The 19761-nt window shown below is 46.2% G+C and overlaps 1 protein-coding gene and 1 long non-coding RNA gene across 5 annotated transcripts in view; one reads left to right on the top strand and one right to left on the bottom strand.

The window, feature by feature from the left end:
• Window positions 1-98: 98 nt before the first annotated feature.
• The window catches only part of ZNF652 (zinc finger protein 652), a 34884-nt gene continuing 15221 nt past the window's right edge, over window positions 99-19761 (top strand). The window contains exons 1-2 of one of the 4 annotated variants that reach the window (XM_040617819.1): window positions 99-3198; window positions 4134-4286. The gene's annotated coding sequence lies outside the window, so the exon portion shown is untranslated. Of the gene's footprint in view, window positions 3199-4133; window positions 4287-11038; window positions 11319-11791; window positions 11963-14006; window positions 14030-19761 lie in introns of those variants that run through there. The other 3 variants (XM_040617818.1, XM_040617817.1, XM_040617820.1) reach the window with 3 other exon arrangements.
• LOC121099188 lies at window positions 8616-10807 on the bottom strand. The gene is made up of 2 exons (XR_005831426.1): window positions 10477-10807; window positions 8616-9070 (listed from the first exon to the last, which is right to left on the bottom strand). It is a non-coding gene; the product is annotated as an uncharacterized LOC121099188 (long non-coding RNA).

The raw sequence follows: 19761 nt of genomic DNA, 5'->3' as shown, positions 1-19761 counted from the left end.
TAGTGTGGGGTTGGTTTTTTTTGGCGTTAGGTTTTTTTATTATTGATATCTCAGAAGAATAAAGGTTTGGTCAGTGGAGCAAGACACCTCATACTTGTGCTAATTATTTGGATAAAAGTCACTTAGCACAGGCAAATAGGTATTGCTCCTGACACCTTAAAAGTTCAAAACATGATTCTTAAGCTGAATTCCTGCAACAAGGTAAGGCTGACTTTGCTGAGGTTATTGTGAGGGCTTTTAACTGTTTTCCGTGCATGTTTCAGGCTGCTGTTTACTGCATGTACGTAGATTTTCCAGGGTGCTTATTTGATGCAACACCATGCTACTGGAAAGAAAACGGGTGTATTGTACCAGATACAGCCTACAGTGAGCTTCAAACCTGCTGGCAGCTGTCAGAAGGCACAGTACTAGCCTGGCACACCACTATCCCCATCCTGCAGATAATAGGACACTTGTACGGTGTCTGTTATTTCTGAGCAATGCAGTCTTAGGTGGGTGTCATCACTACCCTGAAGATGTTGAGCTCTTGGGAAAGCTGCTGTTAATGGTGGGCCCATTTCATCATTCGATAGCTGCTTTGAGTTGTTGCCCTCCCCTCAAAATGGAAAGATTGCCTGGTTTTTCTGCTGGACAGAATATGCTCTTGCAGTGATGAGGTGCCTGAGATTGCAAACTATTTTCAGCAGCTGAACAGTCAGGTCCATAACTCCCAAATAACTTCCAGGCCTCTTCCCTCTCCAGTGCTCTTGTTCTTTATTCTTCTGGTTTACCACTTCAGACACTTGTAAAGAAGCTTCCACTTTTCTCCCAAGGCTCTTTTGAAAGCTCCCTTAGCGTTTTCTGCATTTCTTTCAGTTAGTTTCATGCACCAGGTGTTGGGCTCAAAACAGTGCATCTGAAATCCCTTCTCAGCTTCTGTGGCTCTGCATTGCTTCTACCCCCAGTTCTGCATTTTCAGTGGTGTGCGGAGTGTTTCCTGCTGCTTTTGCTGTTAGCTTCTCCGGAGGTGGCTGAGGCTCTTTAAGAGTGGCCCCTGGGTCTGATGAATCAGTTTTCTTTGCTGTTGGGTGTAATTATTTTTACAAATGTTCCCTGGCTGTTAACTGCTCCTATACCCTTGCTCCGCCTCACTCAATGCCTAAAGCTGCCATGGAGCTTATCAGACTTCAAAGCTGCTGGTGAACCTATAGCTGTCTCGGTGTGTGCTAGCCAAACCCCTTGTTTGTATTGTGCTTATAGCTGCTCTTCAGCCTTGTAGAGTGTGTGGACCGTGGAGCTGTCTAGCTCCAGATGGGAACAGTGACCCTAAAATCAGGACAAAGTTCTGCATGGGCTGCACAGGGGTAGTGGGTGAGGAAACAGCTGCCTGCTTGCTGGATGGGTACTGCTCAGAGCACTGCACAGTAGTGAGTGGGCACTGCTTGGCATCCTCTTTGATGTAAAAACAAAAATAAGTGTTGTCAAGGGCTGGCCTGCCTGGCACTCCTGGCCAAGGCTGGACTCTTGCTTCCCAGGATGCTGGCCCTTCCCTCTCACTGTTCAGAGGGTATTAGCAGGGTGTGAGCACTGGCTTTCAGCACTGTTACTTGTCAGGGCAATAGAGCTCTAGGCTTGGGTAACATAAGGCAGGCCTCTGCTGCTCGAACAAACAAGGTATCCCCACCCTCTCTGGCATTTCTAACTTTGTTGCTCTTAATAATCAGTAACAAAAACTCGCTCCTGAAAGTGGAGCACAACCTGGGGTGGAGAAATAAGAGAGGGTCAAGGCCTGTGGTTTCACGCTGAGGGCAGAGAAAGGAGTTTTGCTGTGCAGGTCCTGGTCTGCCCTCCCAGAGAACCTGTGTAAGGTATGTGATCAGCCTAGTGCTGTGAATGGTCACCTGCCACCCTGCGGGCCTGTGGAGGTAGGCTCCCAGCTGCAAGGCAGAGCTATTGCAAGGGCTGCCAGCTTCACAACTCTTTTGCATACAAAGGTGCTGGAGATGCTCCAGGAATAGCAGATCTCCCCCTTCACCTTATTCTTGGAGAAAGCAAAAGCGGGACGGTCTTGTGACCACACGTGGAGGAGCAACCTCTGTCTCTGAGATAGTATTCCATGACCACCATGTGCCACATCTTTTGGGTAAGACGCTTCAGCCCAAGGTGAGCTGTGATCAGAGGTGGGAGGCAGCTGGATGATGCCACTGGAAGGGAAGTGGAGAAATGCCAGGTTTTCTGTGAACTGAAAAGCCCATGGGCCCCTGGTCTGGCTGTCATGCCTGGATTCCCACTGTCTGAAATTAATGGCAAAGTCTGATTGAAGAATATCCTCCACTGGGTAGTTACACCAGTTTTCTGTTGTGTGGGCCTTCTGCTACTCACTAGGGATTGCAGCCATGCTAAAACTTTTGCTTTGGGGATGGGGATGCTTTATGTGGTCAGGTTTTCTTCACTTTTGCCACCTATTTGCACAAAACACTTTGAATTTAGTATATTTGACAACTTCTAATCCCCCCATCAAATTAGTATGAAATTGGTTTTCTCTGGAGAAAAAACAGCATGATCGCATAGAGCCAGTGTTCCCCCAGCAAGGCTGGATGTGTTACTGGGCTGAAGAAAGCACGCACTTCTTTAAGGAACTCAGCTAAAATAGCCCAAAAATTTACTTGGAGAAAGGTTCTACCGTAGACCTTTGCCTGGGTGTTTGCTAGCCAGAATTAAACGTCCTTCTGTCAGGCTCTCCATCCCCAGAGCTGACTTACGCCAGCACCACACCATGTACTCCTGGATCCTTCCATTTTCCAATGGTGCCATTGTTACATTTGGCACCAAAGTCACAGGGCCGGGTGTGTTTTGCACGTGAGTGGCGGAGGCTATAGCTTTGCTGCTAACTCTGACAGACCACATTAGCCAGGAAGGACATTTGCAAAGAGGTCACCTTTTTCAGAGGCAAGATGAATCCATGCTGGAGCAGCTGAGGCTGGCAGGTGGGCTGCTCTCCCACCAGATGGCAGCAGCAATTATCTCCACGTGGGAAGGGCAGCAAGGACCAAAGGGTGTCCCTCAGCCTCCCGAAGGGAGGTCATCCTGCCCTGGGCAGAGGATGCAAGGAGTGGCCATGGACAAGGGCAAAAACAATAGCACAGTCTCCGGGCGAGGAAGAAAAAGCACCAGCTGGCACAAGAGCCGTCAGATGGACAGTACTGCTCAGGAGGGCAGGTACAAGGGTTTAGTCCCCGTGCGGGGCTGTCCTGGTGAACTTCTGATGCCCATTTCACTCTGCTGAGTGTTTCCAGCTCCACTTTTTAACTCCTCTAACCTAATGCAGCACAATGAAAGGTGCAAATGCCTGTTTCCTTTTCTGTCCCAGGCTGGCTTGGCTTTGCAGCCTGTCTCCTTGCAGCCCTTTGAGCATTCCTCCTTTCCCACCTGCCAAAGGCGGTCCCTGGTTTATTGCTAATTCAGGGTGGACAGAAACAACGGAAGTGTCTAGGCATGACTTCAGAGATGCAAGTTCTTTTAGCTGGACATTAGAAGAGCGTTGAGTCTTTGGGTCCAGAACGTTAGTATGATGAATTCATACTGGAGGACCCAGTGTTGGTAAAAGCTTGGCAGTTTTTAAATCTGAAGCCCTGTAGATTTGTGGCTCCAGAGTGATTAATGCCAGCACAGACTCATAACTTGTATTTCTTGTATTTGTCTAAATACAGCCCAAAACCTAAGTAAGCTACAGGGACCAGGTTTTGGGAAAATTCTGCTGGTAATGGGCAATGTAAGACCTGGTGGGGCAACTAAAGGGCCCTGTATGAGGGGGGCTGAATGCACATCTTGCTTGAGATGGAAGAACAGCAGTTGGTTGCCACCTTCACACATCAGAGCCCTGCAAGCCAAGGTGAAATCTCCCTGCCCACTGCTTTGCCTCAGCTCCAAGAAGACCTTTGGTTTTGGGTTTTTTTCCTTCCTGGGAGACTTTGCCTTATTTCTTCCTTTCATGCTAGTCGAAGAGCTCAGCTCTGCACCAGTCACAGCAGCTGGGCTGGCCCACTAGCAACTTTCAGGCAAACAAGCTTTTGTTCATGATAAACAAACAGGAAACTGCCTGATTTCCTCTGTGTATTCACTCTCTCTCTCTCTGCTCTCTCCCTATTTAATAGATAACCAGCCTACCTGACTTGTGAAGGGGAGACCAAAAGCAACCACTTGAAGAGGCACTCTGGAGCAGTTGTAATTTGCAGCATGGCTGTTGTATTGAAATGGGCATCTACTCCCAGACAGTCACTGATGCACCAGAGTTGAAGTCTCTCCAGGTAAGGAAGCTCCCCAAGTTTGTGATAATTTGTACCCTGGAGCAAGCTGGCAGTATGTCTGAAGTGGTTAGAGTAAGGGATAGGGAGGAGTTTCCTTATTGCTTCCTTTATGCTGTTTATATCCAAGTGGATCTAGCAGAAAATGCCTCTGTCCTGAAACAGAGGATGTGGTGGGGTGTGTGGGAGAAAGCACTTGTGGAAGCAGGTAGGAAATAATGTCTTAAGTCAGGCTGGAGCTCAAGCTTGGCTGGAAGATGGGGAGCAACTCTTAGGGCCAAATTTGGTTTAGTTATTCCTTGCCTGGCACCAGGCAGCAACTGGAGGTTGAGACATTGCTCACAGGCCTGTTTTCCACCAGCAGAACTGACCTGACTTCCAGCAAGTCCTGACACTAGTGTAATTCTTGGAGGTAGGTCAGGTTTACTTAGGGATGACTTGATGCTTTGTGGTTTGGTTTGCTACTTGGTGAAGCAGGAGAGGACTGTCACAGTTAGAGAGGTATCAGGGTGACTGACAGGGGACATAAAGTGTACTCTAGCTAGTGGATGCAGAACAAACTTTCAGAGAAAGACAAGCATCTGATGTCTTTAGAAAAATATGGTCTTTAAACCACATACCCATAGCCATGCTGAGTTCACTTTCCCCATCCACAGAATGCAATAAAAAAACGTATCTATGGGGAACAGACTTAGTGGAGCAGACATCCAGTTCTTGCTGAACACATCCAGAGAAAGGAGAGGAACTAGAGAGGCTGGGAAGCTCCCACAGGAGGCTGAGCTCAACTGCTGCTGTAAAAACAGAATCTGGGGTTCCCCACACTGGATATGCACATGATGCTGGTCTGGACTGGGTCAGAGACCTGCAGTGAGTTGCCCTTGATCTCTGACAAGCCAAAGCTGTGCATAAGCATGGGAAACTGTGTCCCAAACTGAGCTGCAGGAGGGCAGTGCAGAAGGCAGTGTCAGTGGAAGATGCCAGTGTGTTCATGTCCCCCATGCTGGGAAGGGCAGGAAGGGCAGGAGGCTAGAGGAGAGTGTGTGCAGGATGCCCCTGAAGTGGTAGGTTAAAAATATTCAACAGAGGCAAGAACAGGAAGGAAGCAGGGGTTAAGCCTGAACAAGGTGAGTCTGTCCCAGAGACATTAACTCAAATGTGACTTTCATGGGTGTAAGTCTTGCAGTGCCTCTTCTACAAAGCTGGTAAATACAGCTCTTTCTCTGACATAGTATTTGCTCCCAAGCACAGCTTTCCGTAGGTGCTTCTCAAACCCAGAGATAAGTTTCTACATAAAAAGCTAGGCTGGAAGATCGGGTGTGAATGGAAAGGACTCTAGGTTAAACACATTCATTCCTCACCAGCCAAGGTACACAGATGCTGCTTGTACTGCTTTGGTAGGGGCTGATGCTGATCTGAGCAGAGGTGCTCTTTAACACAAGAGCAGAAATGCCTCAAACAGCCTGCTATGGTGATGCTTCCATTTAACAACTTCCCCAGCACATACTTTAGAACTTCCCTTATGTAGACAGTCTGGGAAGACCTCCTGAGATTACAGCATAACACCAAAGTCAATTAAACTGACAATAAAAGCCCAATTCTGAGAGTTTGCCTCACTTCCATCCTGCTCTTGTCCAACCACCATATTCCAGAATCTGTATTTTACTTTATTAAAAAAAAAAAGCAGCACAAAACCAAGGCTACCCAAAGAGAACTTTTTTTTTGTGGCATGATTTTTATGCAGAGGCTAACAGCTCTGATAACACAGTCATGGTACCCTGCCCCAAGTACACCAAAGAAAGTTATTAACCCACACATGAATCAGCCAGGCTTTTATGTATTACATAAGGATGTTACTGCTGCCCTGCCCAGCCTGAGTTCAAGCCTTTCATGAACAAGGCCCTCTAAAAACACACTGAAACCAGCTGGTCATGCTGGGTCCCTGAATGCTGCCCCTCAGCACCCAGGTGCTTGCTTGCAGCATTAAAATACTTACAGGGTGGGCTAAATGTGGGCAGAATTAAAGCTACTGGTACCCCCAGCGGGTACCTCAGACTGCAGGTCTGCTTCTCAGGTGTTTTAGCGCATGTCAACTCTGCCTGTACTCTGCTGCTCTCAAGGTCTGATGTTGGGCCCAAGGAGATAACAGTGGGTATTAGCTCTGATGTATTATTTGGAGGCAGTTAAATCTTTAATTGTGGCCTTACACTGAATTACTGAAAGAGAAGGGAGAATGGGAACAAGAATTTTGTCTGCTTGAGCTTCTACTTTGTTCTGATATGGTCTCAAAGCCCAACATCTCTGCACTCAGTGGTGGTGGTTCCCCCAGACAGTGCAGGGCTTCCTGTGTCAAGAGGTAGCAGGAAACCCCCTTTGTTTTCCTGTTGCTTCCTCTCCCGTTGCTTGAGAGGATCCTAAATTCTGCAGGACACAGCAGGATCCCTAAAAGATAAAGCATTAATCTGAGAGTCAACTGGTTGGGTTACAGACACTGTCAGCAAGGTGCCAGTGCCCTGTCTGTGCCCCTTCTCACACTTGGCTTGTTTTCCTAGTGGGGCAGGGCCTGTTCTTTACCAGCATCCTTGAGCAGCACCTAGCTCCAAGGGCCTTCGCCCCTTGAGGAAGGGGAAAGTCCCAATTGCAACTGCATTCTGACAAGTGTCAGGTCATGCCCAGTTCAGGCTGTTCCCAAAACAGAACTGTTACGATGTTGAGGTCTCAGCAAAACATCAAGCATGTGGAGAAGGGCTAGTGCTGTTCACTTGACCCTGCTCAGTGCCAACCCTGCCGCCAGCACCTAGAAGGCACCAAGAGTCACCTCTCACCATGGGAGGATGCAGGTAGGACAGCAGGAAGGCAGCCCATCTCCCTGTTGGCTGTGGGAAGAAGGGCTAGAAGGCCTGGTTCACTGGCTGCCAAGTTTCCCAAGAAATCATCACAGCAGGAGTTTGGATGAAGCCAAGAGCCATCACTGCCCGAGTAAAGCCAAGAACTCTTGTAAACTAGGCCCCATCTCTCAGAAGCACAGCTCATGTGGGACTGCAGGCCCCAGACCAGGCAGACATCTTGTACAAGAGGATTCCAGCCCTGGTTTGTTGCCTGAAAGCCATATAAAAGAACCAGAGCAGGTGGATCAGGGATTGCTCAGGAACACCCAGCTTTGCAAAGCCATGAAACCACAGGAAAATTATTGACTGATAAAAGCAGGAGTTCACATCTGATTTTTCTCCTTCCCACGCCATTCTGCAGTTGGTACTAGTGGTTATCTCCACCACAGAGGTCGCTGCATCTCAGCAATACTCATACTCATTGTTTGCTTTCTTAGCAGGTCTAGAACATCTAGTCCCCTAGAAAAAAAACACAAGTGAGTAACGCTGTGTTCCAGTGTGTCTGCAGCCCCTGGCCCATCAAATTCTCATACTTTTATTGTACTTTTCACCCTGAAAGGGCCTAAGCTGCTTAGCAGAAAAAAAGATCTGATTTCCAGGGAGGGACAAAGTCACCTACAGCTGTATGGCTGCTACTTCTGAAGTGAGCTGCAAACAGCTGCTTGCTGTAACAGTGCAGCATTTTAGGGAGGAAATGAAGATCTGTATCACCCGTCACTGGCACTGCATGCAATGAGGAGGACACGAAGGCATTTCCCACACTGGTTGTACTGTAGAAATAAGGAAAATGCCAGAGAGAAGGGGCATGGGAGCCACAGCGTCTTACTGAGCAGGAAACAAAGTGCAGAAAGTTGTGTCTAGAAGTTATACACCAGTGTGAAGGGAAAGCAGAGATGACAGCAAGGAAATCAGAGGGTTGATAAGGATCTGTGGCTGAGGCAGGTGTGTGCTAGGGAGCAGATCATGTACAAGCAGAGATGTGGGGCTGTTCCCGCATTTTTTTTTTCTCCTTTCCCTCTACCTGGCTGACATGTCTTTTCATGTCAAAAGCTAGATCAAAGAGAGGGCCGTAAACAGCTGAAACAGGCTTCCTTGTGGGAACAGGGCTCAGTGCCACAGCCAGTCTCTCAGCTGGATCCCTCCCTGGGAGCAGCATGAGGAGCTGTCACCCTCCATTAACTAAACACCCAGGGAAGAAAGTGTGTGACTGCTGGGTGTCCTGGGAATTCAGGAGCCAAACCATACAGCAAGGCTAGGAAGGGTCACTCTCCTCTGCAGCTCTCTCTTCCCTAAGCCACCACTGATGCTGATGGGACACAAGCAGGGCCATGAGGACAAGCTTTGTTTTCAGCATGTCAGAAGCCCTTCAGAGTCCAAGGATATTTGTATTTAGTCCTCGATTTTTTTTTTTTAAACATCCCTCTGAGAGTCATGGTGTCCACAAGAATGAGGGACTTAACACTTCCTTTTAGTCTCAGTGTAGCTTTCATTTCGAGGGAGTGAAATCATTCTCGCTGACATCATCTGAGGATACAGAGCACCTTTATCAGGAAAGGCCCCTGCAATCCTTCAGTAGACATTCAACAGGAGGGGACCCTCTTGCTGTAGGCCTAGGGTAAGGAAGCCAGGTTAGAAGACCACAGACTGCATCAGAGAAGAGGGAACAGCAAAACAGAGATTAAACGCTCTTCTCGCACGTTGGAGAGAGATCATCAAGGCCCTGGCCTACTTGTGCCCCATGGATGGACACCAGCAGCAGCTTCGCCTTTGTGGATGTTGAAACAGTTAATGGCTTTACTCGTCATCTGTGTGTCCACTGTCTCCCAGCATCTCCCAGTTGTCCCTCTGCTGAAGTCCCCCATTTGGAAGAGGGGCTCTGTCACTGCTGTCTTGTTCATTTACCTTCCAAGAAAAAGGTCCCCAGCATTTTTCTTGCGGCCCTTTTCAGGGCAGGAGATTTTATGACATGACATCCTTCACATGCATACAGCTAACCAACAGCAGCACCACACCCCCTGACATCCTCTATTTTTCCTCAGGAAGCTGCACTGCACAAGGCTGTTGGGCTAAGATGGAGTGGTGCCCATGCTCTCAAAGCCCAGACTATCCCTTTCCTTGCCAGCTATACACAGGTCCCAGCAGAGATTAGAACAGCCAGGGGCCTGCTCTGAAAGAGACCAGCTGGTAAGAGCTCCCATGGGGCTGGTCAGAGTGAAATGCACCAGGTTCTGCTCCTTTCCCATGCCCCCACAGCAGGGGTTGCTTGGGCAAGGAAGAGAACTGGCAACATTGTTCCGATTGTGCCATAAGGCTTCCCCAGCCTACCCAGCCGCTTTTATTTCACTGTCGACTTTGAAAGCCCAATCCCTGCTCTGCACAGGGAGCTCAAATATGGGTTTTATGTTCAATAATCAAGAGCAGGTCAAATACACAGGCATGTAACATTACATCTCAGGGGAGTGACGGTGTATGGACTTTTCACAGAACCTCAAATCAAGTGCCCTACACTTTTAGGGGGGGCATTTGCAGCAAACAAAGCAGATGAGGAAACAAACCACAGGTAGAGATAGGATTGCAGACAAAAGGTTTTAAATAAGGGGACTACAGCAGGAACACAGGTCTGAGTGGGCAAGAGGGAGCCAAAGCTAGAGGGCACAAAAGATTCCTGAAGTCCTTGGGAAGCTACCCAAGAGGCTGGCACCCTTCCCCGTTTTCCTGTTTCTGCTACTCTAATTCTTTTACCATCGCCAAACCTAAACCACAGCAGTGCTCTTCCCTCCTACACAGCACTCAGCAGTGGTTTTCAGGGATATGGTGTAAGCTTCGCAGCTTCCTGGGAGAGGTGGTACCACTGCAAAATACTGTGCCAGCCTGCAAAGCAGCAGCCCTGACCCTCCCCACACCCTTTTAGAAGCCCCATACCTGCCACCAACTGGGAGCTCTACTAGGAAAAATTTTTTTTTTCCTTCTTGGCACATCTCTCTCATACACCAGGCCTAGGCCCTGCAGGTGGGTGTAATCAAGAAACCACAGGCCAGAGTTAAGTAGTTATTAGTATTTTAAGGGGAGAGGAGGGTTTGAACGAGTGGGAGCTGGGGTTTGGCATAATAACAGAAGTGACCGACACCTCTGACAACCGTAAATGAGATGGGACCTTGCTGACGAGGCCTTTATTAAGGACTTACCTGGCTCCTGAGGGGCAGCTCTAGCACCACATATGACACATAGCCCTTTCAAGGTGCTGCCCATCCGGAGGCCACAGCTGCTCCCTCACGGCAGCCGCTGTGTGAGGCATTATCCTTACTCACCTGTGAGGACCGAGACCCGGCAGCAATCCGGTCCCACGACGGCCGTTCTTCCCCCAGCTGCGGAGCTGCAGCCAGGGGCCTTCACCGCACCGACGAGGACACCCACAGAGAAGGCTGAGGCACGGGCCGGGGTTAGCCGCAGCGCGGCGGAGCGCTCGCCACAGTCTCGCCCGGCTCAGTTGACTGCAATTAGGGCGGCTGCTTTAATTACCTCAGCGGAGTAACGGTCGGCCCCGCGCTCCCTCCACGTGCGCCGCCTCACCTGAGCCCCGCGGGGCGCCGGCTGCCGCGCATGCGCAGCGCGCCTGGCCTCACCTGCGCTCCGCGCTGCCCCCGGCCCGCCGCGGCCCGAGGTGCGCAGCGGCTGGGGAGCGCGGCAGCGGCCGAAGGCGCATGCGCCCCGGGGCTCCCCTCAGCCTATGGGTGTCCCGTCTGTGTCCCCCTCCGCCCCAGCCCCGCGCGCGTTCCCCCGCGCACACGCGCGCGCCCCCCCCGCCCGCGCGCAGCAGTCACCTCCTCGGCGCGCGCCCGCAGCGGCGCGCGCGCGCGTGCGCGCGGCGGAGTCGCGAGACTGGCTGCGGCGGCCACGTAGCGCTGCGGCGGCGGCGGCGGAGGGGAGCGGGAGCCGCGTCCGCCGGCCGCGGCGGGGCCTGGGCCTGGGCCCGAACCAGCGGCTACTCGAGCGCCGCGGCGGCGGCTGAGGGGGCCGAGCGGAGGGAGAGAGGGAGGGCCCCGGCCGCCCTGCCCTCCGCCCTCCCGCCTCGCCTCCTCGCCTGTGCCCCCCTCCCCTCGCTGCCCGGCAATGGAAGGCGGCGGGGGCGGCCCTGAGGGGATCGGCCTGGGTGAGTGCGGGCCGGCCGCTCGGCTGGGGATCCCCTTCCCCCTTCCCTTCGGGCCTGGCGGCAGCCGCCGAATAATACTAGGCCCAGCTCGGGGGCGGGTGACGGAGGGAGCAGGGCAGAGCCGCCTCCCGGCCTGCAAGGGAGAGGGGGTGGCAGGGCAGCGCCGTGGCCGGCCTGCAGCCCCCCGCCAGGCAGCATGGGGCGGGCAGGGCACCCCCCAGGCGGCAGGGGCTCAGCCAGAGGAGTCCCCCGCCGGGGGAGGGGGGGGCGGCGGGCGAGGAATGCTGCCGGAGGGCCGGGGGATCTGCCCTGGCTGCTGCACCCCGCTGAGAGGGGGCTGTGCCACCTGCCTGGGGGAGGGGAGGGAAGGTGAGTTGCCCGAAGCCAGCGTGTGTGTGGCGAGTTCTTGCTGCATTTGGCTGTGCTGGACTGCCTGCCCACACCTCCCTTCCCCTTCTGCCTTTGCTTTCCAGCCCCCTCCCGCGGAGCGGCGGCATGGAGGTGTGGGGGCCACCGGCAGCGCTCTCCTTCCTCCTTGTCACTTGCTAATTGTGCAGCCACGACGGTGCACGGTCCGCGATTGTTGGGAGGGAACGCGGTTCTTAAATGCACTCGCTTCTGGGACTGGAGTTGTCATTGAGTAGGTGAGGAAATGAACTGTTACCTCCTGGAGTTGCGGGTTCTGGGTCCAGGTGCGTGGAGGGAAAAATCAGATGTTTTCTCAGTCTTTTGCTTGGATATCTTCCCCTTCTCTTTGCTCTCAGGACATATGTTGTGGTATGTGCGCCCTCGGGTTCTGGTTTTGATTTTGATTTCTAACTGCCTTCTGTGCAACTTTCGGTCCTGTGGATGTCTTGGTATAGGTATTGTTAGAATGAAAATATAGGCTTCAAGGTAGTGTATCTGTTTGGTCTTCATAGTATTATATAAGTATGTTTAATCACAGCTGAGTTTTGGCATCTTGGGCGGTAGAAGTGATTTAAGTCAAAGCGAGGCAAGTACTGTAGACATAAAGGATGTGAGGAATGCGCTTTTTTATATTTTCAGAGGATGACCTGAGCTGTATTGTTCTGGGAATGGCAACTGGCACATGCTTTGTTGACAGTGGTGTATGCGCGGTGGATCAAGAGAATGATGGTGCGCGGTATGTGTGTACGTGCTGAATTAAGGAGATGTAACGTGTGAGCATGGATTTATGAAGGATGGTCTAGTGCACCTTGATTTGTCATCTTGCTGATTGACTGCAGCTTGATTGTTTGCCTGTGGAAGTTGGGCACTCTTTCTCTTCAGGAGGCAAATAGGCGTTTTATAGGACTGTGGACATTGGTGGTGTTCAAGGGGCTGTGGAGTTGCAAAATGTAGTTTTAAAAGGATCTAGTATTTTATGGTAACAGGTGATTCACATCCTTTACATAAGTCCAGTGTTCTCATCAGGTACCTATCTGAAACCCCTTTATCTGTCTTTCTACCTGCACGTAAGATGCTTCCCCCACCCTCCGCCTTCCTTAATAGAGATTAATCAAGCACTTGCAATGTGGTGGTTGTGCTGAATGCATGAAGAGCCCCATACCTGCCCCAGGCAGCCAACACTTAAATTTAGATGTTGATAATAAAGTTGAGATAAACTCACAGTGTAAATGCGTAGTTGAGGGATAGAAATTTTGAAAGCTTTTCCAGAAGGTATGTATTTGAAAGAAAAGTGCAAAATCATGGAGGCTTTTTATTCTTCTAACTAAGCAATTGCATTTTGTAGGATGTCAGAGACTTAAGATTTTATTTATAATTTTGTCTAGTATTTGCTGACTGGTATTTACAGCTACTTCAGATTTCTGGAGAGTAAATTCTTCAGCAGTTTTGTATGAATGGTTAGGTATATATAAGGGCTATATTGTAAAAGTGGTTTGTCAGGTTATGTTGCAAGTGCGAGATACTGGGATGTTCTGTTCTTACTCACTTTGCCAGAATCATAGAATGTGGAAATTTCAGACTGAGGTGCAATTTCATCTAAGGGTGGAAAGTCTTTGTATGTACCAGAAAGTGCTTCTAGCTCAAACACACTTTTTCTGGTATCATACCACCTAGAGGGTGAGATGTCCATGTAAGAATGACTTGGAAAGAGTCCTTTGAGTTTGTACAACTGCATTAAATAGGTATTTTCAGTAAACCAGATCCCATCTTCCAGTCTTGGTCGTATCAGTGTCTAATGGAAGAGTGGTGTACCAATAGCATGTTTGAGATAGACACAGGTATATTTAAGGTGGTTACAAAACTGCATGTCATCAGTGACCTATTTCTCTGTGGCACACTATATAATACACCTTATCAAAGAATATATTTCTTTCTAACCCCACCAAAGAGAGTCATAATTGGAAGTACCAACCAATTGAGAGGATTTATATGTTCTGTAACAACCTGATTTTTCATATTATTATTGTATTAAAATATTTTTGTAACCATTCTTGGTTACAGCACAGAACAGCTGATCTCTTAATGTATTCTGCTGTGAAACAGTGTTCTCCCTACAAGATCCAGATCTTGGCTTCTAAATGGAAGATGAAATAAATTTTAAAGAATATAATTTTGTTTTTCAAAACAATGCTGGTTTACATTTTGCTAAATATGTGCTATTTGTCTTTTCAGAATCTTACGATACCAAAGTTTGGGGTGTGTGTTCCCCCCAGTTAGATACAAATACGGATTTTTATGCGGAGGTAATTTCATTATCATGAAGTTATATGCTTTAAATATTAATGCAGTCAAATGAGCAGTTAACTGTTTACAGTTGACAGGAGCCTGTAATGTCTTGAGCTTCCTCAAGCTGAGGAAGCATGGTTGAATTATTTCAGTGTTTTCCAAGAAGAGTGTGTAGTTTTTTCTGTGGATCTAAATGCCTAACTTTCAGCTGTTTCCATTATAAGTATGAGGCTTACATAGTTTTAAAACTTTGCAATAATTCCTTTTGCGGTATCAAAACTCTAAATAATCAACATTAAAGGATGTTTTGTGTTGAAGTGACAAATTTTATACCGTTAAGAACATTTTAATAAAAACATGATTTGTCCTGGAAGCTGCAAACTCTGTTTAAACATATACATGAGTGTGAGTAAAGTTATATACCGTCTTTGGTCTTTGCAGGCTCTTCACTTTCAGTATTTTACAAAGTTGGTGGGGTTTGGTTATAACTCTTAAGTAGTATTAGTGTAGCTCTCATAACTAGGAAAAGCATGAGAGACAGATTTTCCTAGTTCATTAGAACCTAAACTTCTAGTACCAAATTTCCAAATTACCTTTGTAAATGCTTAATTTTCCAAGTGATCTTAAATTGGCGATTTTTAGGTTGCTCCTCCCTACTGGAAAACAATTGCATAGGGAGTGAAACTCGCTGTAGCTCTGGTGCCAGCAGCTTAAACTCATTAACACTAGCAGCTTGCATTAGCTTGACAGTTTCAGACACCCTTCCCTGAGGAGGTTTCAGACTAGTAGTTTTCACTCAAGAGAAACATTTAGCTATGCTAAGCAACAACCAGCACTTTATGCTGTCTTGTTCGTGTGTTTCTAAGTTTTGAAACTTGTTTCAGTGCAAGAAGTGGTCTTGGGAATGTAATATGAAAGGCAAGTGGGCTTGCTTGAAGATAGGTTACTGGAATTAGGATCCATATTAATATTTGAGACAAAATCTGTTAAGCCAATTCCGTTCTGTCCCAGGTACTAAATAAAGGTGAACAGAAAGTTTTTCAGCTGGAATTTTGGAGGCATATTTGTGGTACCCCTGCGAAGACAGATGGCCTGGTAGGATAAAGTAGTAGAGCTTTTATTTTTTTACAAGCAGAAAGTTTTATAGGTGAAAATTTACAGACAACAGAATGTACAGAAAGTTACAAATATTTGAGTTGGAGCATAGCTGAATCTTGCAGGTGCAGAAAGCTTACTAGAACTTTGCTTTTCCTATGGCTGACTAGTCTCATGGAAGTCAGTAAAAATCTGTTCTGAACCCACAGTTGCTCGCAGGTCATGCTTATTTAAGCCTTTTTAGTACTTATGTGATGAAAAGGGAATTATGGAATGTGTCTTAATACTGTTGTCTGAAGACAAATTACATATGGTGAGAACTGCGAATTTTAATGGTAGAAGGCTGATTATTTCTAATGAAAAGTCTGGTTGCTGTTAGTGCCCAGTATCTTAACATGTAGCTGGTACTGTCAACTAGCTGTGTCACTGCAATATTTCTGGACATTTGCTGAACAGGAGTATTTATGTTTTCTGATTGATGCAGATATTTTTTGCTACATGTGTTCTAAAGAAGCAGCTCTTCTTCCTGCTCATACTAATGTTTTGTTGGTTCTAGCCTTCATAACGAATTACACTATTTTGTGCAATAATGATCCGTAAGTCCAGTAACTTTCCCCTTTTTTTCTTTTTCAGCCTAGCAGATTTGAGGTGTTTCTCAAACGGTGTCAGGTGCATTTTCATTCCTCAGTATGTTTTGTATGCTTTCTCACTGTAGTAGATGCGAGTTCCCTGTTAAGTGACATGCACTATGCACTGTGCTTAGATTTCCTGTGTTTTAACTGCATGTCACTTTATGATGGACATGTTGGGATACTGTGACAACAGCAGGCTTGACATTAAGAAAATAGAAGTTGTGACATACAGCTGTGACTTCAGAAGTCTTTAGCAGGGACAGAAACATACCCTAATAAATCTTGATCGCCTGTGTCATGTAATAGTAAAAATGGCTGCTGAGAATCTCTATTTTGCTTTATTGTAATGTGTGTGTCTTGAACCATTCATTTCACACTTACTAGCTGCAGGACAAAATCTTATTAGTCAGAGTGAAATGCCATGCGGACTGCAGTTTAAAGGTCTGAGAAAAATTATTCCCTGAATGTAATTGAAACTTTTTGCCAGGCAGGTTTTTTAAACACATACCTGGTTGCACTTTTCTTCTTCCAATTGTACTTTCTAAATTTGTTATAATACTTCTGTTTTCTGGTTTGGTGTCCCCTCGCCTTACTGTATTACACTTGTTTTCTACTGCCTTTTAAAAATTTGTTTCCTAAATTATTCTGTTTTCTTTTCCCTCTCTCAGATTTTTATAGCTTTTTCTCTAAGCTGCAGATTTCTTGATGAAGGATCCCACCTTCTACTGATCTTTGATGAATTACCTAGCCCACTTGTGGTGCTATGAAATCATTTAACATGGTATCTCCTGTGCATGACTGACTTATGTTATCCCACACTCCAAGCACTTTAAATTCAGACAATAAGATGGAGTCAGTTATCCCTGTTGTCAGTGGATATTCTTTTTCCCTTCTCACCCAGCCTTTGCACAAATAACCCCAGTCTTACTGAGATGCTATTCCCTGTCTTGCTTAGGAAGTTAAGTAGCCATTGTTCCTTTTTGTGAAGAGGGAAAATAAGTTTTGGGGTTTGGGGTGTGGTGTGTGTTTTTTTTTTTTTTTTTTCTTCTTTTTCCCCCAGGCGTTCTCCCCCTCATACTGAAACTTGCTGGCTGCTGAAAAGCCAATATCTCATTGCTGAGATTTGGAACTCATGTGCCACTGGGTAGGTCCTGTGGTGGTTTCTGGTACTTCATTCAGACCTTTGCCAAGATGTAGGTTTGACTTGAATCCTGTAACTCTGATCCTGCTGTTTCTAAAGACAGATCTGTGGGTTTAAATTATAAACACTCAGTAAGGAGAGAGAACTTGTATCTAAGAGTATTTTCATAATAATTTGATACTCCTTTTGAAATGAAAGCATGGGCTATGCAAAGGCTGAAGTGATTTGAGAAATTTTCCTGTTTGTTAGATGTTCTTGAAAATACATTATTTTTTCAAGTTAAATTCTTAAGTGTCATCCTCAGATTTTCTTCCCCACAAATCCATTATTGTGCTCCTGGTTCTCTTATGTTGCTATTTTGTGGAAGGTGAAAGCCAGATTGCACCTGTAGAACAAATTGGTTATTTCAGGAAGCAAGAGCTTGTAATGGACAGAAGTATTTATGAAGTTGCACGGTGAGCTGGTTCAGAGAACTGATCCGGATGAAAATTTATCACAAGGAATGGTTATTTTCTGGGCAGACTGATTTCCCAAGGCATCTCACCTGGCAACCCATGAGAATGCCGGTGTTGGCATATAAACAGGGAAAAAGTATGCTGCCTCCTTGGGCAGCCACACAGATTTAGATCAGATTAAAATGAACAAGTAACTTTGGCTTTACCTGATAATTGTCCTTACTTTGCCCAGAAGGATTTTTAAATACAAAGCAGAGATAATAGCTGCATAATGAATTAGAGGAAAAACTGGAAATAAAATTCGCTGTATCAGTGGGAAGAGTGTGTATGCTTGAGAATTGCAACTGTAGAACCATGTGAAGGTTGAAATGAACTGCTGCTGTGGTACAGTGTCTGTTTTGATCACGCATAGACTTGCTGAACAGCTTTATATCTCTATGTCTGACTCTGGTAACTTCAGGGAGAGTGCTGAATGTAGCTTCTACTTGCAGAGGTGGAATATGTGCAAGTAGGAGTTCTGTTGAAGTATTGTTATTTGGTTAGCATTTATTGGAAGCTGATAAATTTGTGTTGTTAAATGTGCTCTGTTAAATTATGTAAGTATTATAAAAGCAAGACTGTCTGTCTTCCCAAAAGTTTACATTGTGCATTGAAAACAAACTCAGTGTGTTAATGTTTCAGAAAATACAGTCGCTCAAAACAAGACAGTATTTGGTAGTGGAAGATAACCATACCAAATGGCTATGTTTAGGGTTTACAGGAGTGTTGTGACACAGTGCAAGAAGAAACGCACAATAATATAGTTTTGGTATTGGCACATTAGACTTTATCAACACTAGATTACTTAAATGCATGCTGGTGATTTGTGCTTGCACGAACACACATACCAGCTTTGTATTAACCATGATTAGCTGAGCTTGATCCAAGTAGTGTCTGGCGATTCAGTAGTTAAAATGCTGCTAGAAGTTGTAAAACTGAAACTCTACAGGAATGGACATGTGTTTTTATGGGCAGTTTGAAAGGAGATAGGAGGAGAAGCCCAGGTAAGGAAAAGAAGGGAAAGCTCCTTTTACTAATTCTCCATCAGCGCAGCATTTGCCAGTACGAGAGTGGGTGCGTCACACTCCTAGCTAGTGCATCTGCAACTGCGCAGAGGGCAGTTGTGCAGCTGCTGGAAGCTATTTTGTTGCTATGAAGGGTTTTTAAAAACTTGTTGCTGGTTTCAAAGTCAAAATTATCTAGTGTGTAAAGAGCTCTAAATGAAAAATGGAGTGGATTTTAAACCTATGTGTAAGCACATTCCAATGATGTGAAAAGAACAAACTCTATTTTGGAGAGGTCAAATTCACACTTTGTGAAGTCAAAGAAGATTTTGCTATTTAGATCTTTTTTTCTACTACATACCACACTCAGCAAAGTTCCAAAATATTTAACAGAGTTTTGGTTTTGGTTGTTTTTTTTGTTTTTTTTTTAGGATAAACTGGTAGACTGGAAATGAATTAAAAATCTTTTTTACAATTACATTGTAATTGTAAATTTGAGGGACCCTGTGAAGTGTGTGTGTAACATCGTGCTCTAAGCTCAGATGAGATTATTTTAAACATTCAGTTATTACAGTGTAAAAGAAAACGGTACAGGAGCACGTTACATGCTGCGATGTGTAGTACAGGCTGGTCAACAAAAAGCTGTAAGCAAGTAAGTGAACCTATCTGAGTTTTCTTAAACTGAACCCTTCTGTAAAAAAATCCAAAACTTGATTTTTGCTTGTATTCTGCGTATTGCAGAGGTCTCTTTTAGGGTTTGCAAGGAGAGGACGTTAAATCTATTCTGGATATAAAAGTTTATTATTTCTTGCCAAGTTAGTGCTGTCTGAGGAAAACCGCCTTTCCTCCAGAATAAATGTCCAGGTGGAAGTCTACCTGTCAACTTTACAGACCATTTGCATTTTTTGAGCTCTCTTAACTGTTCCCTATCTACATATTCAAAGACACAGATGCATATCTATTGCATCTTTCTACACTCTTTATCTCTGGGAGGAAAAATGCTAACTTTGGGAAACAAAAGTACAGATCTTGATGATAGATTTCCTTTTTGTTTTCAGACGGCTTTATGTGTAGCCTGTGTTGTTAGTGCAATTACTTGCAATCTTAGAATAAGTTAGTGATGTTTGAAAAGAAGTGCACTTACTTGTATCTGTGAATAGAAATGGACGGTTTAAAGTCTTGGTGTAGTTTTTATTAGCCTTCAAGAAGATACCTGAGCAGATAGTGATGAAAGCAAGAGTTTTTAAAGCAAAAAGGAATCTTGCCACCAAACAAAGAGAAAACTAGGCAATAAAAAGTGATTTGGAGCAAAGTAGCTTAATGGGATGAACAGTTACTCTACAGTATCATAGCAGTGGGTAGTTTTGAACGTCTGGCACATAT

This window comes from Falco naumanni, chromosome 18 (genome assembly GCF_017639655.2).
Source record: "Falco naumanni isolate bFalNau1 chromosome 18, bFalNau1.pat, whole genome shotgun sequence".
NCBI lineage: Eukaryota > Metazoa > Chordata > Aves > Falconiformes > Falconidae > Falco > Falco naumanni.
This window is presented reverse-complemented; position numbering and strand designations above follow the sequence as displayed.